This window comes from Anomaloglossus baeobatrachus, chromosome 3 (genome assembly GCF_048569485.1).
Source record: "Anomaloglossus baeobatrachus isolate aAnoBae1 chromosome 3, aAnoBae1.hap1, whole genome shotgun sequence".
In the NCBI taxonomy this organism is placed as follows: domain Eukaryota; kingdom Metazoa; phylum Chordata; class Amphibia; order Anura; family Aromobatidae; genus Anomaloglossus; species Anomaloglossus baeobatrachus.
The window spans coordinates 697,733,876-697,753,971 of NC_134355.1; the positions used below are offsets into that span (position 1 = coordinate 697,733,876).

At 46.9% G+C, this 20,096-nt stretch overlaps 27 non-coding genes across 27 annotated transcripts; 1 reads left to right on the forward strand and 26 right to left on the reverse strand.

Moving 5' to 3' along the window:
• Nucleotides 1–423: 423 nt before the first annotated feature.
• TRNAY-GUA (transfer RNA tyrosine (anticodon GUA)) lies at nucleotides 424–509 on the reverse strand. Its single transcript is given in 2 exon segments — nucleotides 424–459; nucleotides 473–509. It is a non-coding gene; the product is annotated as a tRNA-Tyr (tRNA).
• A 106-nt stretch (nucleotides 510–615) lies between these two features.
• Nucleotides 616–688, reverse strand: TRNAA-AGC (transfer RNA alanine (anticodon AGC)). Its single transcript has one exon. It is a non-coding gene; the product is annotated as a tRNA-Ala (tRNA).
• Nucleotides 689–1,527: 839 nt separating this feature from the next.
• On the forward strand, nucleotides 1,528–1,601 carry TRNAN-GUU (transfer RNA asparagine (anticodon GUU)). Its single transcript has one exon. It is a non-coding gene; the product is annotated as a tRNA-Asn (tRNA).
• Nucleotides 1,602–1,979: 378 nt separating this feature from the next.
• TRNAY-GUA (transfer RNA tyrosine (anticodon GUA)) lies at nucleotides 1,980–2,065 on the reverse strand. Its single transcript is given in 2 exon segments — nucleotides 1,980–2,015; nucleotides 2,029–2,065. It is a non-coding gene; the product is annotated as a tRNA-Tyr (tRNA).
• A 106-nt stretch (nucleotides 2,066–2,171) lies between these two features.
• On the reverse strand, nucleotides 2,172–2,244 carry TRNAA-AGC (transfer RNA alanine (anticodon AGC)). Its single transcript has one exon. It is a non-coding gene; the product is annotated as a tRNA-Ala (tRNA).
• Nucleotides 2,245–3,580: 1,336 nt separating this feature from the next.
• Nucleotides 3,581–3,666, reverse strand: TRNAY-GUA (transfer RNA tyrosine (anticodon GUA)). Its single transcript is given in 2 exon segments — nucleotides 3,581–3,616; nucleotides 3,630–3,666. It is a non-coding gene; the product is annotated as a tRNA-Tyr (tRNA).
• A 106-nt stretch (nucleotides 3,667–3,772) lies between these two features.
• On the reverse strand, nucleotides 3,773–3,845 carry TRNAA-AGC (transfer RNA alanine (anticodon AGC)). The gene has a single exon. It is a non-coding gene; the product is annotated as a tRNA-Ala (tRNA).
• Nucleotides 3,846–5,181: 1,336 nt separating this feature from the next.
• TRNAY-GUA (transfer RNA tyrosine (anticodon GUA)) lies at nucleotides 5,182–5,267 on the reverse strand. Its single transcript is given in 2 exon segments — nucleotides 5,182–5,217; nucleotides 5,231–5,267. It is a non-coding gene; the product is annotated as a tRNA-Tyr (tRNA).
• A 106-nt stretch (nucleotides 5,268–5,373) lies between these two features.
• Nucleotides 5,374–5,446, reverse strand: TRNAA-AGC (transfer RNA alanine (anticodon AGC)). The gene has a single exon. It is a non-coding gene; the product is annotated as a tRNA-Ala (tRNA).
• A 1,334-nt stretch (nucleotides 5,447–6,780) lies between these two features.
• Nucleotides 6,781–6,866, reverse strand: TRNAY-GUA (transfer RNA tyrosine (anticodon GUA)). The gene is given in 2 exon segments: nucleotides 6,781–6,816; nucleotides 6,830–6,866. It is a non-coding gene; the product is annotated as a tRNA-Tyr (tRNA).
• Nucleotides 6,867–6,972: 106 nt separating this feature from the next.
• Nucleotides 6,973–7,045, reverse strand: TRNAA-AGC (transfer RNA alanine (anticodon AGC)). Its single transcript has one exon. It is a non-coding gene; the product is annotated as a tRNA-Ala (tRNA).
• A 1,338-nt stretch (nucleotides 7,046–8,383) lies between these two features.
• Nucleotides 8,384–8,469, reverse strand: TRNAY-GUA (transfer RNA tyrosine (anticodon GUA)). Its single transcript is given in 2 exon segments — nucleotides 8,384–8,419; nucleotides 8,433–8,469. It is a non-coding gene; the product is annotated as a tRNA-Tyr (tRNA).
• A 106-nt stretch (nucleotides 8,470–8,575) lies between these two features.
• On the reverse strand, nucleotides 8,576–8,648 carry TRNAA-AGC (transfer RNA alanine (anticodon AGC)). Its single transcript has one exon. It is a non-coding gene; the product is annotated as a tRNA-Ala (tRNA).
• A 1,335-nt stretch (nucleotides 8,649–9,983) lies between these two features.
• On the reverse strand, nucleotides 9,984–10,069 carry TRNAY-GUA (transfer RNA tyrosine (anticodon GUA)). The gene is given in 2 exon segments: nucleotides 9,984–10,019; nucleotides 10,033–10,069. It is a non-coding gene; the product is annotated as a tRNA-Tyr (tRNA).
• A 106-nt stretch (nucleotides 10,070–10,175) lies between these two features.
• Nucleotides 10,176–10,248, reverse strand: TRNAA-AGC (transfer RNA alanine (anticodon AGC)). Its single transcript has one exon. It is a non-coding gene; the product is annotated as a tRNA-Ala (tRNA).
• A 1,334-nt stretch (nucleotides 10,249–11,582) lies between these two features.
• TRNAY-GUA (transfer RNA tyrosine (anticodon GUA)) lies at nucleotides 11,583–11,668 on the reverse strand. Its single transcript is given in 2 exon segments — nucleotides 11,583–11,618; nucleotides 11,632–11,668. It is a non-coding gene; the product is annotated as a tRNA-Tyr (tRNA).
• Nucleotides 11,669–11,774: 106 nt separating this feature from the next.
• Nucleotides 11,775–11,847, reverse strand: TRNAA-AGC (transfer RNA alanine (anticodon AGC)). Its single transcript has one exon. It is a non-coding gene; the product is annotated as a tRNA-Ala (tRNA).
• A 1,339-nt stretch (nucleotides 11,848–13,186) lies between these two features.
• On the reverse strand, nucleotides 13,187–13,272 carry TRNAY-GUA (transfer RNA tyrosine (anticodon GUA)). Its single transcript is given in 2 exon segments — nucleotides 13,187–13,222; nucleotides 13,236–13,272. It is a non-coding gene; the product is annotated as a tRNA-Tyr (tRNA).
• Nucleotides 13,273–13,378: 106 nt separating this feature from the next.
• On the reverse strand, nucleotides 13,379–13,451 carry TRNAA-AGC (transfer RNA alanine (anticodon AGC)). Its single transcript has one exon. It is a non-coding gene; the product is annotated as a tRNA-Ala (tRNA).
• Nucleotides 13,452–14,790: 1,339 nt separating this feature from the next.
• On the reverse strand, nucleotides 14,791–14,876 carry TRNAY-GUA (transfer RNA tyrosine (anticodon GUA)). The gene is given in 2 exon segments: nucleotides 14,791–14,826; nucleotides 14,840–14,876. It is a non-coding gene; the product is annotated as a tRNA-Tyr (tRNA).
• Nucleotides 14,877–14,982: 106 nt separating this feature from the next.
• On the reverse strand, nucleotides 14,983–15,055 carry TRNAA-AGC (transfer RNA alanine (anticodon AGC)). Its single transcript has one exon. It is a non-coding gene; the product is annotated as a tRNA-Ala (tRNA).
• A 1,339-nt stretch (nucleotides 15,056–16,394) lies between these two features.
• Nucleotides 16,395–16,480, reverse strand: TRNAY-GUA (transfer RNA tyrosine (anticodon GUA)). Its single transcript is given in 2 exon segments — nucleotides 16,395–16,430; nucleotides 16,444–16,480. It is a non-coding gene; the product is annotated as a tRNA-Tyr (tRNA).
• A 106-nt stretch (nucleotides 16,481–16,586) lies between these two features.
• TRNAA-AGC (transfer RNA alanine (anticodon AGC)) lies at nucleotides 16,587–16,659 on the reverse strand. The gene has a single exon. It is a non-coding gene; the product is annotated as a tRNA-Ala (tRNA).
• Nucleotides 16,660–17,998: 1,339 nt separating this feature from the next.
• Nucleotides 17,999–18,084, reverse strand: TRNAY-GUA (transfer RNA tyrosine (anticodon GUA)). Its single transcript is given in 2 exon segments — nucleotides 17,999–18,034; nucleotides 18,048–18,084. It is a non-coding gene; the product is annotated as a tRNA-Tyr (tRNA).
• Nucleotides 18,085–18,190: 106 nt separating this feature from the next.
• On the reverse strand, nucleotides 18,191–18,263 carry TRNAA-AGC (transfer RNA alanine (anticodon AGC)). Its single transcript has one exon. It is a non-coding gene; the product is annotated as a tRNA-Ala (tRNA).
• A 1,339-nt stretch (nucleotides 18,264–19,602) lies between these two features.
• Nucleotides 19,603–19,688, reverse strand: TRNAY-GUA (transfer RNA tyrosine (anticodon GUA)). The gene is given in 2 exon segments: nucleotides 19,603–19,638; nucleotides 19,652–19,688. It is a non-coding gene; the product is annotated as a tRNA-Tyr (tRNA).
• Nucleotides 19,689–19,794: 106 nt separating this feature from the next.
• Nucleotides 19,795–19,867, reverse strand: TRNAA-AGC (transfer RNA alanine (anticodon AGC)). The gene has a single exon. It is a non-coding gene; the product is annotated as a tRNA-Ala (tRNA).
• Nucleotides 19,868–20,096: the final 229 nt, after the last annotated feature.

Genomic DNA, 20,096 nt, shown 5'->3' on the forward strand with positions numbered 1-20,096 from the left:
CCACTTTTGCTTGAGTAGCATGCTACGGGGGAAGAAGATTCCACGTTGGCTTTCATCTGCTCTTCCAATAAAAAGCCCTGTTGCTTGCTCGCTACCTCCCTTTTGAACTCCCTAGATACTACAGAAGAGACCTTTCTAAAAGAGCTCTTTGTCGATAGAGGGAAGGAGCTTAGCCGTGTTTTCCCAGGAACCATGGTCTCTTTTGCTGGCATCGCATGTTATGGGTGGAAAAGATTCCATGTTGGGTTTCAGCTGAGCTGCTCTCCCAACAAGTAAATCTCTGTTGCTCTCTGCCTTTGTTTTGACCTCCTCGGGTACAATGGAGGAAACCTTTCTAAAAGACCTGTTGTAGATGGACAGAAGGAGCATACCTGGGCTGTGTTGACCAGGAGGATGAACCATCCGATAGAATTCACAAAAAATTCCTTCGAGCCGGAATTGAACCAGCGACCTAAGGATTGCTGATTTACTGCTACAGTCCTCCGCTCTACCAGCTGAGCTATCGAAGGCATGTTTTGCTCATGCTTGAAAGCCTCCTAGTTTTAGCTGTTGGAGCCTTGAGCATGAGGTAAAAAGAAACTCTCTACTACCATGTGAAAAAAACAAAATCAGCTTTGGAGAATGCGGGCATCGATCCCGCTACCTCTCGCATGCTAAGCGAGCGCTCTACCACTTGAGCTAATCCCCCTGGCATGGTAGACTTGCCTTTACTTTCTTCCCACACCCTGTGGTGGCTTTCACATAAAGTCAGGTGTGACGTTGCATTGTTACATGGCAACTGATTTCTAAAAGTAGATCGCTTTTTTTTTTTTTTTTTTTTTTTTTTATGTGCGGATACCATTTTGCCATAGTAGAAGATCATCGGAGGAGTTTATAGGGTGACGGGGGGCTTATGAATACATGCACACCTCTTCCAAGCAAACCCTTTGCACATATGTGCAGAACTGAGTGGTAAGGCATGAAAAAAGCCTTAATAATTTGGAGAAGAAAGTTGCGACGCAGCAAATACGCATGCAGAGCCATTGGTCTTTTTGGCTGTGGGGCTGAAAAACACCCGGGCTATAGGAAATGCTGTGACGTGGGGAATTCTTCTTTTTCCATCAGCATGTGATGAGCAGGGATTTGGGCCTTTGGTTTATATTTTTGATCAGAAACGCGTTTGTGTTGACAGAAGAGATTTGGCGACTTCTATGAAAATGATCTCATAGCAGAGGATGGTTTCGATCCATCGACCTCTGGGTTATGGGCCCAGCACGCTTCCGCTGCGCCACTCTGCTGCTGGATGCTGCTACCTTGAGGAGAATTGTACTTATCGACTGACTTTTGAAAAGTGACTAGAAGGGAGGGTGTCTATGGGATGGAATCCGACAGCAGGATCTTATTGTCGGCAACTTGAGCTCTACTGAGCACCGGCAATTGTCTCTTTGTTTTTGCTGATTTCTTTTTGTCATATTATGTTCAAAGGTTCCCCTGAGGAACCTGCGCCTGGCCTGGCTGGGAGTTCCCGTGGAAAGGCCAGACATCTGCGTCTCTGTGGCGCAATCGGTTAGCGCGTTCGGCTGTTAACCGAAAGGTTGGTGGTTCAAGCCCACCCAGGGACGTGGGCCACTTTTGCTTGAGTAGCATGCTACGGGGGAAGAAGATTCCACGTTGGCTTTCATCTGCTCTTCCAATAAAAAGCCCTGTTGCTTGCTCGCTACCTCCCTTTTGAACTCCCTAGATACTACAGAAGAGACCTTTCTAAAAGAGCTCTTTGTTTTGCTGGCATCGCATGTTATGGGTGGAAAAGATTCCATGTTGGGTTTCAGCTGAGCTGCTCTCCCAACAAGTAAATCTCTGTTGCTCTCTGCCTTTGTTTTGACCTCCTCGGGTACAATGGAGGAAACCTTTCTAAAAGACCTGTTGTAGATGGACAGAAGGAGCATACCTGGGCTGTGTTGACCAGGAGGATGAACCATCCGATAGAATTCACAAAAAATTCCTTCGAGCCGGAATTGAACCAGCGACCTAAGGATTGCTGATTTACTGCTACAGTCCTCCGCTCTACCAGCTGAGCTATCGAAGGCATGTTTTGCTCATGCTTGAAAGCCTCCTAGTTTTAGCTGTTGGAGCCTTGAGCATGAGGTAAAAAGAAACTCTCTACTACCATGTGAAAAAAACAAAATCAGCTTTGGAGAATGCGGGCATCGATCCCGCTACCTCTCGCATGCTAAGCGAGCGCTCTACCACTTGAGCTAATCCCCCTGGCATGGTAGACTTGCCTTTACTTTCTTCCCACACCCTGTGGTGGCTTTCACATAAAGTCAGGTGTGACGTTGCATTGTTACATGGCAACTGATTTCTAAAAGTAGATCGCTTTTTTTTTTTTTTTTTTTTTTAAGTGCGGATACCATTTTGCCATAGTAGAAGATCATCGGAGGAGTTTATAGGGTGACGGGGGGCTTATGAATACATGCACACCTCTTCCAAGCAAACCCTTTGCACATATGTGCAGAACTGAGTGGTAAGGCATGAAAAAAGCCTTAATAATTTGGAGAAGAAAGTTGCGACGCAGCAAATACGCATGCAGAGCCATTGGTCTTTTTGGCTGTGGGGCTGAAAAACACCCGGGCTATAGGAAATGCTGTGACGTGGGGAATTCTTCTTTTTCCATCAGCATGTGATGAGCAGGGATTTGGGCCTTTGGTTTATATTTTTGATCAGAAACGCGTTTGTGTTGACAGAAGAGATTTGGCGACTTCTATGAAAATGATCTCATAGCAGAGGATGGTTTCGATCCATCGACCTCTGGGTTATGGGCCCAGCACGCTTCCGCTGCGCCACTCTGCTGCTGGATGCTGCTACCTTGAGGAGAATTGTACTTATCGACTGACTTTTGAAAAGTGACTAGAAGGGAGGGTGTCTATGGGATGGAATCCGACAGCAGGATCTTATTGTCGGCAACTTGAGCTCTACTGAGCACCGGCAATTGTCTCTTTGTTTTTGCTGATTTCTTTTTGTCATATTATGTTCAAAGGTTCCCCTGAGGAACCTGCGCCTGGCCTGGCTGGGAGTTCCCGTGGAAAGGCCAGACATCTGCGTCTCTGTGGCGCAATCGGTTAGCGCGTTCGGCTGTTAACGGAAAGGTTGGTGGTTCAAGCCCACCCAGGGACGTGGGCCACTTTTGCTTGAGTAGCATGCTACGGGGGAAGAAGATTCCACGTTGGCTTTCATCTGCTCTTCCAATAAAAAGCCCTGTTGCTTGCTCGCTACCTCCCTTTTGAACTCCCTAGATACTACAGAAGAGACCTTTCTAAAAGAGCTCTTTGTCGATAGAGGGAAGGAGCTTAGCCGTGTTTTCCCAGGAACCATGGTCTCTTTTGCTGGCATCGCATGTTATGGGTGGAAAAGATTCCATGTTGGGTTTCAGCTGAGCTGCTCTCCCAACAAGTAAATCTCTGTTGCTCTCTGCCTTTGTTTTGACCTCCTCGGGTACAATGGAGGAAACCTTTCTAAAAGACCTGTTGTAGATGGACAGAAGGAGCATACCTGGGCTGTGTTGACCAGGAGGATGAACCATCCGATAGAATTCACAAAAAATTCCTTCGAGCCGGAATTGAACCAGCGACCTAAGGATTGCTGATTTACTGCTACAGTCCTCCGCTCTACCAGCTGAGCTATCGAAGGCATGTTTTGCTCATGCTTGAAAGCCTCCTAGTTTTAGCTGTTGGAGCCTTGAGCATGAGGTAAAAAGAAACTCTCTACTACCATGTGAAAAAAACAAAATCAGCTTTGGAGAATGCGGGCATCGATCCCGCTACCTCTCGCATGCTAAGCGAGCGCTCTACCACTTGAGCTAATCCCCCTGGCATGGTAGACTTGCCTTTACTTTCTTCCCACACCCTGTGGTGGCTTTCACATAAAGTCAGGTGTGACGTTGCATTGTTACATGGCAACTGATTTCTAAAAGTAGATCGCTTTTTTTTTTTTTTTTTTTTTTAAGTGCGGATACCATTTTGCCATAGTAGAAGATCATCGGAGGAGTTTATAGGGTGACGGGGGGCTTATGAATACATGCACACCTCTTCCAAGCAAACCCTTTGCACATATGTGCAGAACTGAGTGGTAAGGCATGAAAAAAGCCTTAATAATTTGGAGAAGAAAGTTGCGACGCAGCAAATACGCATGCAGAGCCATTGGTCTTTTTGGCTGTGGGGCTGAAAAACACCCGGGCTATAGGAAATGCTGTGACGTGGGGAATTCTTCTTTTTCCATCAGCATGTGATGAGCAGGGATTTGGGCCTTTGGTTTATATTTTTGATCAGAAACGCGTTTGTGTTGACAGAAGAGATTTGGCGACTTCTATGAAAATGATCTCATAGCAGAGGATGGTTTCGATCCATCGACCTCTGGGTTATGGGCCCAGCACGCTTCCGCTGCGCCACTCTGCTGCTGGATGCTGCTACCTTGAGGAGAATTGTACTTATCGACTGACTTTTGAAAAGTGACTAGAAGGGAGGGTGTCTATGGGATGGAATCCGACAGCAGGATCTTATTGTCGGCAACTTGAGCTCTACTGAGCACCGGCAATTGTCTCTTTGTTTTTGCTGATTTCTTTTTGTCATATTATGTTCAAAGGTTCCCCTGAGGAACCTGCGCCTGGCCTGGCTGGGAGTTCCCGTGGAAAGGCCAGACATCTGCGTCTCTGTGGCGCAATCGGTTAGCGCGTTCGGCTGTTAACGGAAAGGTTGGTGGTTCAAGCCCACCCAGGGACGTGGGCCACTTTTGCTTGAGTAGCATGCTACGGGGGAAGAAGATTCCACGTTGGCTTTCATCTGCTCTTCCAATAAAAAGCCCTGTTGCTTGCTCGCTACCTCCCTTTTGAACTCCCTAGATACTACAGAAGAGACCTTTCTAAAAGAGCTCTTTGTCGATAGAGGGAAGGAGCTTAGCCGTGTTTTCCCAGGAACCATGGTCTCTTTTGCTGGCATCGCATGTTATGGGTGGAAAAGATTCCATGTTGGGTTTCAGCTGAGCTGCTCTCCCAACAAGTAAATCTCTGTTGCTCTCTGCCTTTGTTTTGACCTCCTCGGGTACAATGGAGGAAACCTTTCTAAAAGACCTGTTGTAGATGGACAGAAGGAGCATACCTGGGCTGTGTTGACCAGGAGGATGAACCATCCGATAGAATTCACAAAAAATTCCTTCGAGCCGGAATTGAACCAGCGACCTAAGGATTGCTGATTTACTGCTACAGTCCTCCGCTCTACCAGCTGAGCTATCGAAGGCATGTTTTGCTCATGCTTGAAAGCCTCCTAGTTTTAGCTGTTGGAGCCTTGAGCATGAGGTAAAAAGAAACTCTCTACTACCATGTGAAAAAAACAAAATCAGCTTTGGAGAATGCGGGCATCGATCCCGCTACCTCTCGCATGCTAAGCGAGCGCTCTACCACTTGAGCTAATCCCCCTGGCATGGTAGACTTGCCTTTACTTTCTTCCCACACCCTGTGGTGGCTTTCACATAAAGTCAGGTGTGACGTTGCATTGTTACATGGCAACTGATTTCTAAAAGTAGATCGCTTTTTTTTTTTTTTTTTTTTAAGTGCGGATACCATTTTGCCATAGTAGAAGATCATCGGAGGAGTTTATAGGGTGACGGGGGGCTTATGAATACATGCACACCTCTTCCAAGCAAACCCTTTGCACATATGTGCAGAACTGAGTGGTAAGGCATGAAAAAAGCCTTAATAATTTGGAGAAGAAAGTTGCGACGCAGCAAATACGCATGCAGAGCCATTGGTCTTTTTGGCTGTGGGGCTGAAAAACACCCGGGCTATAGGAAATGCTGTGACGTGGGGAATTCTTCTTTTTCCATCAGCATGTGATGAGCAGGGATTTGGGCCTTTGGTTTATATTTTTGATCAGAAACGCGTTTGTGTTGACAGAAGAGATTTGGCGACTTCTATGAAAATGATCTCATAGCAGAGGATGGTTTCGATCCATCGACCTCTGGGTTATGGGCCCAGCACGCTTCCGCTGCGCCACTCTGCTGCTGGATGCTGCTACCTTGAGGAGAATTGTACTTATCGACTGACTTTTGAAAAGTGACTAGAAGGGAGGGTGTCTATGGGATGGAATCCGACAGCAGGATCTTATTGTCGGCAACTTGAGCTCTACTGAGCACCGGCAATTGTCTCTTTGTTTTTGCTGATTTCTTTTTGTCATATTATGTTCAAAGGTTCCCCTGAGGAACCTGCGCCTGGCCTGGCTGGGAGTTCCCGTGGAAAGGCCAGACATCTGCGTCTCTGTGGCGCAATCGGTTAGCGCGTTCGGCTGTTAACGGAAAGGTTGGTGGTTCAAGCCCACCCAGGGACGTGGGCCACTTTTGCTTGAGTAGCATGCTACGGGGGAAGAAGATTCCACGTTGGCTTTCATCTGCTCTTCCAATAAAAAGCCCTGTTGCTTGCTCGCTACCTCCCTTTTGAACTCCCTAGATACTACAGAAGAGACCTTTCTAAAAGAGCTCTTTGTCGATAGAGGGAAGGAGCTTAGCCGTGTTTTCCCAGGAACCATGGTCTCTTTTGCTGGCATCGCATGTTATGGGTGGAAAAGATTCCATGTTGGGTTTCAGCTGAGCTGCTCTCCCAACAAGTAAATCTCTGTTGCTCTCTGCCTTTGTTTTGACCTCCTCGGGTACAATGGAGGAAACCTTTCTAAAAGACCTGTTGTAGATGGACAGAAGGAGCATACCTGGGCTGTGTTGACCAGGAGGATGAACCATCCGATAGAATTCACAAAAAATTCCTTCGAGCCGGAATTGAACCAGCGACCTAAGGATTGCTGATTTACTGCTACAGTCCTCCGCTCTACCAGCTGAGCTATCGAAGGCATGTTTTGCTCATGCTTGAAAGCCTCCTAGTTTTAGCTGTTGGAGCCTTGAGCATGAGGTAAAAAGAAACTCTCTACTACCATGTGAAAAAAACAAAATCAGCTTTGGAGAATGCGGGCATCGATCCCGCTACCTCTCGCATGCTAAGCGAGCGCTCTACCACTTGAGCTAATCCCCCTGGCATGGTAGACTTGCCTTTACTTTCTTCCCACACCCTGTGGTGGCTTTCACATAAAGTCAGGTGTGACGTTGCATTGTTACATGGCAACTGATTTCTAAAAGTAGATCGCTTTTTTTTTTTTTTTTTTTTTTTTAAGTGCGGATACCATTTTGCCATAGTAGAAGATCATCGGAGGAGTTTATAGGGTGACGGGGGGCTTATGAATACATGCACACCTCTTCCAAGCAAACCCTTTGCACATATGTGCAGAACTGAGTGGTAAGGCATGAAAAAAGCCTTAATAATTTGGAGAAGAAAGTTGCGACGCAGCAAATACGCATGCAGAGCCATTGGTCTTTTTGGCTGTGGGGCTGAAAAACACCCGGGCTATAGGAAATGCTGTGACGTGGGGAATTCTTCTTTTTCCATCAGCATGTGATGAGCAGGGATTTGGGCCTTTGGTTTATATTTTTGATCAGAAACGCGTTTGTGTTGACAGAAGAGATTTGGCGACTTCTATGAAAATGATCTCATAGCAGAGGATGGTTTCGATCCATCGACCTCTGGGTTATGGGCCCAGCACGCTTCCGCTGCGCCACTCTGCTGCTGGATGCTGCTACCTTGAGGAGAATTGTACTTATCGACTGACTTTTGAAAAGTGACTAGAAGGGAGGGTGTCTATGGGATGGAATCCGACAGCAGGATCTTATTGTCGGCAACTTGAGCTCTACTGAGCACCGGCAATTGTCTCTTTGTTTTTGCTGATTTCTTTTTGTCATATTATGTTCAAAGGTTCCCCTGAGGAACCTGCGCCTGGCCTGGCTGGGAGTTCCCGTGGAAAGGCCAGACATCTGCGTCTCTGTGGCGCAATCGGTTAGCGCGTTCGGCTGTTAACGGAAAGGTTGGTGGTTCAAGCCCACCCAGGGACGTGGGCCACTTTTGCTTGAGTAGCATGCTACGGGGGAAGAAGATTCCACGTTGGCTTTCATCTGCTCTTCCAATAAAAAGCCCTGTTGCTTGCTCGCTACCTCCCTTTTGAACTCCCTAGATACTACAGAAGAGACCTTTCTAAAAGAGCTCTTTGTCGATAGAGGGAAGGAGCTTAGCCGTGTTTTCCCAGGAACCATGGTCTCTTTTGCTGGCATCGCATGTTATGGGTGGAAAAGATTCCATGTTGGGTTTCAGCTGAGCTGCTCTCCCAACAAGTAAATCTCTGTTGCTCTCTGCCTTTGTTTTGACCTCCTCGGGTACAATGGAGGAAACCTTTCTAAAAGACCTGTTGTAGATGGACAGAAGGAGCATACCTGGGCTGTGTTGACCAGGAGGATGAACCATCCGATAGAATTCACAAAAAATTCCTTCGAGCCGGAATTGAACCAGCGACCTAAGGATTGCTGATTTACTGCTACAGTCCTCCGCTCTACCAGCTGAGCTATCGAAGGCATGTTTTGCTCATGCTTGAAAGCCTCCTAGTTTTAGCTGTTGGAGCCTTGAGCATGAGGTAAAAAGAAACTCTCTACTACCATGTGAAAAAAACAAAATCAGCTTTGGAGAATGCGGGCATCGATCCCGCTACCTCTCGCATGCTAAGCGAGCGCTCTACCACTTGAGCTAATCCCCCTGGCATGGTAGACTTGCCTTTACTTTCTTCCCACACCCTGTGGTGGCTTTCACATAAAGTCAGGTGTGACGTTGCATTGTTACATGGCAACTGATTTCTAAAAGTAGATCGCTTTTTTTTTTTTTTTTTTTTTAAGTGCGGATACCATTTTGCCATAGTAGAAGATCATCGGAGGAGTTTATAGGGTGACGGGGGGCTTATGAATACATGCACACCTCTTCCAAGCAAACCCTTTGCACATATGTGCAGAACTGAGTGGTAAGGCATGAAAAAAGCCTTAATAATTTGGAGAAGAAAGTTGCGACGCAGCAAATACGCATGCAGAGCCATTGGTCTTTTTGGCTGTGGGGCTGAAAAACACCCGGGCTATAGGAAATGCTGTGACGTGGGGAATTCTTCTTTTTCCATCAGCATGTGATGAGCAGGGATTTGGGCCTTTGGTTTATATTTTTGATCAGAAACGCGTTTGTGTTGACAGAAGAGATTTGGCGACTTCTATGAAAATGATCTCATAGCAGAGGATGGTTTCGATCCATCGACCTCTGGGTTATGGGCCCAGCACGCTTCCGCTGCGCCACTCTGCTGCTGGATGCTGCTACCTTGAGGAGAATTGTACTTATCGACTGACTTTTGAAAAGTGACTAGAAGGGAGGGTGTCTATGGGATGGAATCCGACAGCAGGATCTTATTGTCGGCAACTTGAGCTCTACTGAGCACCGGCAATTGTCTCTTTGTTTTTGCTGATTTCTTTTTGTCATATTATGTTCAAAGGTTCCCCTGAGGAACCTGCGCCTGGCCTGGCTGGGAGTTCCCGTGGAAAGGCCAGACATCTGCGTCTCTGTGGCGCAATCGGTTAGCGCGTTCGGCTGTTAACGGAAAGGTTGGTGGTTCAAGCCCACCCAGGGACGTGGGCCACTTTTGCTTGAGTAGCATGCTACGGGGGAAGAAGATTCCACGTTGGCTTTCATCTGCTCTTCCAATAAAAAGCCCTGTTGCTTGCTCGCTACCTCCCTTTTGAACTCCCTAGATACTACAGAAGAGACCTTTCTAAAAGAGCTCTTTGTCGATAGAGGGAAGGAGCTTAGCCGTGTTTTCCCAGGAACCATGGTCTCTTTTGCTGGCATCGCATGTTATGGGTGGAAAAGATTCCATGTTGGGTTTCAGCTGAGCTGCTCTCCCAACAAGTAAATCTCTGTTGCTCTCTGCCTTTGTTTTGACCTCCTCGGGTACAATGGAGGAAACCTTTCTAAAAGACCTGTTGTAGATGGACAGAAGGAGCATACCTGGGCTGTGTTGACCAGGAGGATGAACCATCCGATAGAATTCACAAAAAATTCCTTCGAGCCGGAATTGAACCAGCGACCTAAGGATTGCTGATTTACTGCTACAGTCCTCCGCTCTACCAGCTGAGCTATCGAAGGCATGTTTTGCTCATGCTTGAAAGCCTCCTAGTTTTAGCTGTTGGAGCCTTGAGCATGAGGTAAAAAGAAACTCTCTACTACCATGTGAAAAAAACAAAATCAGCTTTGGAGAATGCGGGCATCGATCCCGCTACCTCTCGCATGCTAAGCGAGCGCTCTACCACTTGAGCTAATCCCCCTGGCATGGTAGACTTGCCTTTACTTTCTTCCCACACCCTGTGGTGGCTTTCACATAAAGTCAGGTGTGACGTTGCATTGTTACATGGCAACTGATTTCTAAAAGTAGATCGCTTTTTTTTTTTTTTTTTTTTAAGTGCGGATACCATTTTGCCATAGTAGAAGATCATCGGAGGAGTTTATAGGGTGACGGGGGGCTTATGAATACATGCACACCTCTTCCAAGCAAACCCTTTGCACATATGTGCAGAACTGAGTGGTAAGGCATGAAAAAAGCCTTAATAATTTGGAGAAGAAAGTTGCGACGCAGCAAATACGCATGCAGAGCCATTGGTCTTTTTGGCTGTGGGGCTGAAAAACACCCGGGCTATAGGAAATGCTGTGACGTGGGGAATTCTTCTTTTTCCATCAGCATGTGATGAGCAGGGATTTGGGCCTTTGGTTTATATTTTTGATCAGAAACGCGTTTGTGTTGACAGAAGAGATTTGGCGACTTCTATGAAAATGATCTCATAGCAGAGGATGGTTTCGATCCATCGACCTCTGGGTTATGGGCCCAGCACGCTTCCGCTGCGCCACTCTGCTGCTGGATGCTGCTACCTTGAGGAGAATTGTACTTATCGACTGACTTTTGAAAAGTGACTAGAAGGGAGGGTGTCTATGGGATGGAATCCGACAGCAGGATCTTATTGTCGGCAACTTGAGCTCTACTGAGCACCGGCAATTGTCTCTTTGTTTTTGCTGATTTCTTTTTGTCATATTATGTTCAAAGGTTCCCCTGAGGAACCTGCGCCTGGCCTGGCTGGGAGTTCCCGTGGAAAGGCCAGACATCTGCGTCTCTGTGGCGCAATCGGTTAGCGCGTTCGGCTGTTAACGGAAAGGTTGGTGGTTCAAGCCCACCCAGGGACGTGGGCCACTTTTGCTTGAGTAGCATGCTACGGGGGAAGAAGATTCCACGTTGGCTTTCATCTGCTCTTCCAATAAAAAGCCCTGTTGCTTGCTCGCTACCTCCCTTTTGAACTCCCTAGATACTACAGAAGAGACCTTTCTAAAAGAGCTCTTTGTCGATAGAGGGAAGGAGCTTAGCCGTGTTTTCCCAGGAACCATGGTCTCTTTTGCTGGCATCGCATGTTATGGGTGGAAAAGATTCCATGTTGGGTTTCAGCTGAGCTGCTCTCCCAACAAGTAAATCTCTGTTGCTCTCTGCCTTTGTTTTGACCTCCTCGGGTACAATGGAGGAAACCTTTCTAAAAGACCTGTTGTAGATGGACAGAAGGAGCATACCTGGGCTGTGTTGACCAGGAGGATGAACCATCCGATAGAATTCACAAAAAATTCCTTCGAGCCGGAATTGAACCAGCAACCTAAGGATTGCTGATTTACTGCTACAGTCCTCCGCTCTACCAGCTGAGCTATCGAAGGCATGTTTTGCTCATGCTTGAAAGCCTCCTAGTTTTAGCTGTTGGAGCCTTGAGCATGAGGTAAAAAGAAACTCTCTACTACCATGTGAAAAAAACAAAATCAGCTTTGGAGAATGCGGGCATCGATCCCGCTACCTCTCGCATGCTAAGCGAGCGCTCTACCACTTGAGCTAATCCCCCTGGCATGGTAGACTTGCCTTTACTTTCTTCCCACACCCTGTGGTGGCTTTCACATAAAGTCAGGTGTGACGTTGCATTGTTACATGGCAACTGATTTCTAAAAGTAGATCGCTTTTTTTTTTTTTTTTTTTTTTTTTAAGTGCGGATACCATTTTGCCATAGTAGAAGATCATCGGAGGAGTTTATAGGGTGACGGGGGGCTTATGAATACATGCACACCTCTTCCAAGCAAACCCTTTGCACATATGTGCAGAACTGAGTGGTAAGGCATGAAAAAAGCCTTAATAATTTGGAGAAGAAAGTTGCGACGCAGCAAATACGCATGCAGAGCCATTGGTCTTTTTGGCTGTGGGGCTGAAAAACACCCGGGCTATAGGAAATGCTGTGACGTGGGGAATTCTTCTTTTTCCATCAGCATGTGATGAGCAGGGATTTGGGCCTTTGGTTTATATTTTTGATCAGAAACGCGTTTGTGTTGACAGAAGAGATTTGGCGACTTCTATGAAAATGATCTCATAGCAGAGGATGGTTTCGATCCATCGACCTCTGGGTTATGGGCCCAGCACGCTTCCGCTGCGCCACTCTGCTGCTGGATGCTGCTACCTTGAGGAGAATTGTACTTATCGACTGACTTTTGAAAAGTGACTAGAAGGGAGGGTGTCTATGGGATGGAATCCGACAGCAGGATCTTATTGTCGGCAACTTGAGCTCTACTGAGCACCGGCAATTGTCTCTTTGTTTTTGCTGATTTCTTTTTGTCATATTATGTTCAAAGGTTCCCCTGAGGAACCTGCGCCTGGCCTGGCTGGGAGTTCCCGTGGAAAGGCCAGACATCTGCGTCTCTGTGGCGCAATCGGTTAGCGCGTTCGGCTGTTAACGGAAAGGTTGGTGGTTCAAGCCCACCCAGGGACGTGGGCCACTTTTGCTTGAGTAGCATGCTACGGGGGAAGAAGATTCCACGTTGGCTTTCATCTGCTCTTCCAATAAAAAGCCCTGTTGCTTGCTCGCTACCTCCCTTTTGAACTCCCTAGATACTACAGAAGAGACCTTTCTAAAAGAGCTCTTTGTCGATAGAGGGAAGGAGCTTAGCCGTGTTTTCCCAGGAACCATGGTCTCTTTTGCTGGCATCGCATGTTATGGGTGGAAAAGATTCCATGTTGGGTTTCAGCTGAGCTGCTCTCCCAACAAGTAAATCTCTGTTGCTCTCTGCCTTTGTTTTGACCTCCTCGGGTACAATGGAGGAAACCTTTCTAAAAGACCTGTTGTAGATGGACAGAAGGAGCATACCTGGGCTGTGTTGACCAGGAGGATGAACCATCCGATAGAATTCACAAAAAATTCCTTCGAGCCGGAATTGAACCAGCGACCTAAGGATTGCTGATTTACTGCTACAGTCCTCCGCTCTACCAGCTGAGCTATCGAAGGCATGTTTTGCTCATGCTTGAAAGCCTCCTAGTTTTAGCTGTTGGAGCCTTGAGCATGAGGTAAAAAGAAACTCTCTACTACCATGTGAAAAAAACAAAATCAGCTTTGGAGAATGCGGGCATCGATCCCGCTACCTCTCGCATGCTAAGCGAGCGCTCTACCACTTGAGCTAATCCCCCTGGCATGGTAGACTTGCCTTTACTTTCTTCCCACACCCTGTGGTGGCTTTCACATAAAGTCAGGTGTGACGTTGCATTGTTACATGGCAACTGATTTCTAAAAGTAGATCGCTTTTTTTTTTTTTTTTTTTTTTTTTAAGTGCGGATACCATTTTGCCATAGTAGAAGATCATCGGAGGAGTTTATAGGGTGACGGGGGGCTTATGAATACATGCACACCTCTTCCAAGCAAACCCTTTGCACATATGTGCAGAACTGAGTGGTAAGGCATGAAAAAAGCCTTAATAATTTGGAGAAGAAAGTTGCGACGCAGCAAATACGCATGCAGAGCCATTGGTCTTTTTGGCTGTGGGGCTGAAAAACACCCGGGCTATAGGAAATGCTGTGACGTGGGGAATTCTTCTTTTTCCATCAGCATGTGATGAGCAGGGATTTGGGCCTTTGGTTTATATTTTTGATCAGAAACGCGTTTGTGTTGACAGAAGAGATTTGGCGACTTCTATGAAAATGATCTCATAGCAGAGGATGGTTTCGATCCATCGACCTCTGGGTTATGGGCCCAGCACGCTTCCGCTGCGCCACTCTGCTGCTGGATGCTGCTACCTTGAGGAGAATTGTACTTATCGACTGACTTTTGAAAAGTGACTAGAAGGGAGGGTGTCTATGGGATGGAATCCGACAGCAGGATCTTATTGTCGGCAACTTGAGCTCTACTGAGCACCGGCAATTGTCTCTTTGTTTTTGCTGATTTCTTTTTGTCATATTATGTTCAAAGGTTCCCCTGAGGAACCTGCGCCTGGCCTGGCTGGGAGTTCCCGTGGAAAGGCCAGACATCTGCGTCTCTGTGGCGCAATCGGTTAGCGCGTTCGGCTGTTAACGGAAAGGTTGGTGGTTCAAGCCCACCCAGGGACGTGGGCCACTTTTGCTTGAGTAGCATGCTACGGGGGAAGAAGATTCCACGTTGGCTTTCATCTGCTCTTCCAATAAAAAGCCCTGTTGCTTGCTCGCTACCTCCCTTTTGAACTCCCTAGATACTACAGAAGAGACCTTTCTAAAAGAGCTCTTTGTCGATAGAGGGAAGGAGCTTAGCCGTGTTTTCCCAGGAACCATGGTCTCTTTTGCTGGCATCGCATGTTATGGGTGGAAAAGATTCCATGTTGGGTTTCAGCTGAGCTGCTCTCCCAACAAGTAAATCTCTGTTGCTCTCTGCCTTTGTTTTGACCTCCTCGGGTACAATGGAGGAAACCTTTCTAAAAGACCTGTTGTAGATGGACAGAAGGAGCATACCTGGGCTGTGTTGACCAGGAGGATGAACCATCCGATAGAATTCACAAAAAATTCCTTCGAGCCGGAATTGAACCAGCGACCTAAGGATTGCTGATTTACTGCTACAGTCCTCCGCTCTACCAGCTGAGCTATCGAAGGCATGTTTTGCTCATGCTTGAAAGCCTCCTAGTTTTAGCTGTTGGAGCCTTGAGCATGAGGTAAAAAGAAACTCTCTACTACCATGTGAAAAAAACAAAATCAGCTTTGGAGAATGCGGGCATCGATCCCGCTACCTCTCGCATGCTAAGCGAGCGCTCTACCACTTGAGCTAATCCCCCTGGCATGGTAGACTTGCCTTTACTTTCTTCCCACACCCTGTGGTGGCTTTCACATAAAGTCAGGTGTGACGTTGCATTGTTACATGGCAACTGATTTCTAAAAGTAGATCGCTTTTTTTTTTTTTTTTTTTTTTTTTAAGTGCGGATACCATTTTGCCATAGTAGAAGATCATCGGAGGAGTTTATAGGGTGACGGGGGGCTTATGAATACATGCACACCTCTTCCAAGCAAACCCTTTGCACATATGTGCAGAACTGAGTGGTAAGGCATGAAAAAAGCCTTAATAATTTGGAGAAGAAAGTTGCGACGCAGCAAATACGCATGCAGAGCCATTGGTCTTTTTGGCTGTGGGGCTGAAAAACACCCGGGCTATAGGAAATGCTGTGACGTGGGGAATTCTTCTTTTTCCATCAGCATGTGATGAGCAGGGATTTGGGCCTTTGGTTTATATTTTTGATCAGAAACGCGTTTGTGTTGACAGAAGAGATTTGGCGACTTCTATGAAAATGATCTCATAGCAGAGGATGGTTTCGATCCATCGACCTCTGGGTTATGGGCCCAGCACGCTTCCGCTGCGCCACTCTGCTGCTGGATGCTGCTACCTTGAGGAGAATTGTACTTATCGACTGACTTTTGAAAAGTGACTAGAAGGGAGGGTGTCTATGGGATGGAATCCGACAGCAGGATCTTATTGTCGGCAACTTGAGCTCTACTGAGCACCGGCAATTGTCTCTTTGTTTTTGCTGATTTCTTTTTGTCATATTATGTTCAAAGGTTCCCCTGAGGAACCTGCGCCTGGCCTGGCTGGGAGTTCCCGTGGAAAGGCCAGACATCTGCGTCTCTGTGGCGCAATCGGTTAGCGCGTTCGGCTGTTAACGGAAAGGTTGGTGGTTCAAGCCCACCCAGGGACGTGGGCCACTTTTGCTTGAGTAGCATGCTACGGGGGAAGAAGATTCCACGTTGGCTTTCATCTGCTCTTCCAATAAAAAGCCCTGTTGCTTGCTCGCTACCTCCCTTTTGAACTCCCTAGATACTACAGAAGAGACCTTTCTAAAAGAGCTCTTTGTCGATAGAGGGAAGGAGCTTAGCCGTGTTTTCCCAGGAACCATGGTCTCTTTTGCTGGCATCGCATGTTATGGGTGGAAAAGATTCCATGTTGGGTTTCAGCTGAGCTGCTCTCCCAACAAGTAAATCTCTGTTGCTCTCTGCCTTTGTTTTGACCTCCTCGGGTACAATGGAGGAAACCTTTCTAAAAGACCTGTTGTAGATGGACAGAAGGAGCATACCTGGGCTGTGTTGACCAGGAGGATGAACCATCCGATAGAATTCACAAAAAATTCCTTCGAGCCGGAATTGAACCAGCGACCTAAGGATTGCTGATTTACTGCTACAGTCCTCCGCTCTACCAGCTGAGCTATCGAAGGCATGTTTTGCTCATGCTTGAAAGCCTCCTAGTTTTAGCTGTTGGAGCCTTGAGCATGAGGTAAAAAGAAACTCTCTACTACCATGTGAAAAAAACAAAATCAGCTTTGGAGAATGCGGGCATCGATCCCGCTACCTCTCGCATGCTAAGCGAGCGCTCTACCACTTGAGCTAATCCCCCTGGCATGGTAGACTTGCCTTTACTTTCTTCCCACACCCTGTGGTGGCTTTCACATAAAGTCAGGTGTGACGTTGCATTGTTACATGGCAACTGATTTCTAAAAGTAGATCGCTTTTTTTTTTTTTTTTTTTTTTTTTAAGTGCGGATACCATTTTGCCATAGTAGAAGATCATCGGAGGAGTTTATAGGGTGACGGGGGGCTTATGAATACATGCACACCTCTTCCAAGCAAACCCTTTGCACATATGTGCAGAACTGAGTGGTAAGGCATGAAAAAAGCCTTAATAATTTGGAGAAGAAAGTTGCGACGCAGCAAATACGCATGCAGAGCCATTGGTCTTTTTGGCTGTGGGGCTGAAAAACACCCGGGCTATAGGAAATGCTGTGACGTGGGGAATTCTTCTTTTTCCATCAGCATGTGATGAGCAGGGATTTGGGCCTTTGGTTTATATTTTTGATCAGAAACGCGTTTGTGTTGACAGAAGAGATTTGGCGACTTCTATGAAAATGATCTCATAGCAGAGGATGGTTTCGATCCATCGACCTCTGGGTTATGGGCCCAGCACGCTTCCGCTGCGCCACTCTGCTGCTGGATGCTGCTACCTTGAGGAGAATTGTACTTATCGACTGACTTTTGAAAAGTGACTAGAAGGGAGGGTGTCTATGGGATGGAATCCGACAGCAGGATCTTATTGTCGGCAACTTGAGCTCTACTGAGCACCGGCAATTGTCTCTTTGTTTTTGCTGATTTCTTTTTGTCATATTATGTTCAAAGGTTCCCCTGAGGAACCTGCGCCTGGCCTGGCTGGGAGTTCCCGTGGAAAGGCCAGACATCTGCGTCTCTGTGGCGCAATCGGTTAGCGCGTTCGGCTGTTAACGGAAAGGTTGGTGGTTCAAGCCCACCCAGGGACGTGGGCCACTTTTGCTTGAGTAGCATGCTACGGGGGAAGAAGATTCCACGTTGGCTTTCATCTGCTCTTCCAATAAAAAGCCCTGTTGCTTGCTCGCTACCTCCCTTTTGAACTCCCTAGATACTACAGAAGAGACCTTTCTAAAAGAGCTCTTTGTCGATAGAGGGAAGGAGCTTAGCCGTGTTTTCCCAGGAACCATGGTCTCTTTTGCTGGCATCGCATGTTATGGGTGGAAAAGATTCCATGTTGGGTTTCAGCTGAGCTGCTCTCCCAACAAGTAAATCTCTGTTGCTCTCTGCCTTTGTTTTGACCTCCTCGGGTACAATGGAGGAAACCTTTCTAAAAGACCTGTTGTAGATGGACAGAAGGAGCATACCTGGGCTGTGTTGACCAGGAGGATGAACCATCCGATAGAATTCACAAAAAATTCCTTCGAGCCGGAATTGAACCAGCGACCTAAGGATTGCTGATTTACTGCTACAGTCCTCCGCTCTACCAGCTGAGCTATCGAAGGCATGTTTTGCTCATGCTTGAAAGCCTCCTAGTTTTAGCTGTTGGAGCCTTGAGCATGAGGTAAAAAGAAACTCTCTACTACCATGTGAAAAAAACAAAATCAGCTTTGGAGAATGCGGGCATCGATCCCGCTACCTCTCGCATGCTAAGCGAGCGCTCTACCACTTGAGCTAATCCCCCTGGCATGGTAGACTTGCCTTTACTTTCTTCCCACACCCTGTGGTGGCTTTCACATAAAGTCAGGTGTGACGTTGCATTGTTACATGGCAACTGATTTCTAAAAGTAGATCGCTTTTTTTTTTTTTTTTTTTTTTTTTAAGTGCGGATACCATTTTGCCATAGTAGAAGATCATCGGAGGAGTTTATAGGGTGACGGGGGGCTTATGAATACATGCACACCTCTTCCAAGCAAACCCTTTGCACATATGTGCAGAACTGAGTGGTAAGGCATGAAAAAAGCCTTAATAATTTGGAGAAGAAAGTTGCGACGCAGCAAATACGCATGCAGAGCCATTGGTCTTTTTGGCTGTGGGGCTGAAAAACACCCGGGCTATAGGAAATGCTGTGACGTGGGGAATTCTTCTTTTTCCATCAGCATGTGATGAGCAGGGATTTGGGCCTTTGGTTTATATTTTTGATCAGAAACGCGTTTGTGTTGACAGAAGAGATTTGGCGACTTCTATGAAAATGATCTCATAGCAGAGGATGGTTTCGATCCATCGACCTCTGGGTTATGGGCCCAGCACGCTTCCGCTGCGCCACTCTGCTGCTGGATGCTGCTACCTTGAGGAGAATTGTACTTATCGACTGACTTTTGAAAAGTGACTAGAAGGGAGGGTGTCTATGGGATGGAATCCGACAGCAGGATCTTATTGTCGGCAACTTGAGCTCTACTGAGCACCGGCAATTGTCTCTTTGTTTTTGCTGATTTCTTTTTGTCATATTATGTTCAAAGGTTCCCCTGAGGAACCTGCGCCTGGCCTGGCTGGGAGTTCCCGTGGAAAGGCCAGACATCTGCGTCTCTGTGGCGCAATCGGTTAGCGCGTTCGGCTGTTAACGGAAAGGTTGGTGGTTCAAGCCCACCCAGGGACGTGGGCCACTTTTGCTTGAGTAGCATGCTACGGGGGAAGAAGATTCCACGTTGGCTTTCATCTGCTCTTCCAATAAAAAGCCCTGTTGCTTGCTCGCTACCTCCCTTTTGAACTCCCTAGATACTACAGAAGAGACCTTTCTAAAAGAGCTCTTTGTCGATAGAGGGAAGGAGCTTAGCCGTGTTTTCCCAGGAACCATGGTCTCTTTTGCTGGCATCGCATGTTATGGGTGGAAAAGATTCCATGTTGGGTTTCAGCTGAGCTGCTCTCCCAACAAGTAAATCTCTGTTGCTCTCTGCCTTTGTTTTGACCTCCTCGGGTACAATGGAGGAAACCTTTCTAAAAGACCTGTTGTAGATGGACAGAAGGAGCATACCTGGGCTGTGTTGACCAGGAGGATGAACCATCCGATAGAATTCACAAAAAATTCCTTCGAGCCGGAATTGAACCAGCGACCTAAGGATTGCTGATTTACTGCTACAGTCCTCCGCTCTACCAGCTGAGCTATCGAAGGCATGTTTTGCTCATGCTTGAAAGCCTCCTAGTTTTAGCTGTTGGAGCCTTGAGCATGAGGTAAAAAGAAACTCTCTACTACCATGTGAAAAAAACAAAATCAGCTTTGGAGAATGCGGGCATCGATCCCGCTACCTCTCGCATGCTAAGCGAGCGCTCTACCACTTGAGCTAATCCCCCTGGCATGGTAGACTTGCCTTTACTTTCTTCCCACACCCTGTGGTGGCTTTCACATAAAGTCAGGTGTGACGTTGCATTGTTACATGGCAACTGATTTCTAAAAGTAGATCGCTTTTTTTTTTTTTTTTTTTTTTTTAAGTGCGGATACCATTTTGCCATAGTAGAAGATCATCGGAGGAGTTTATAGGGTGACGGGGGGCTTATGAATACATGCACACCTCTTCCAAGC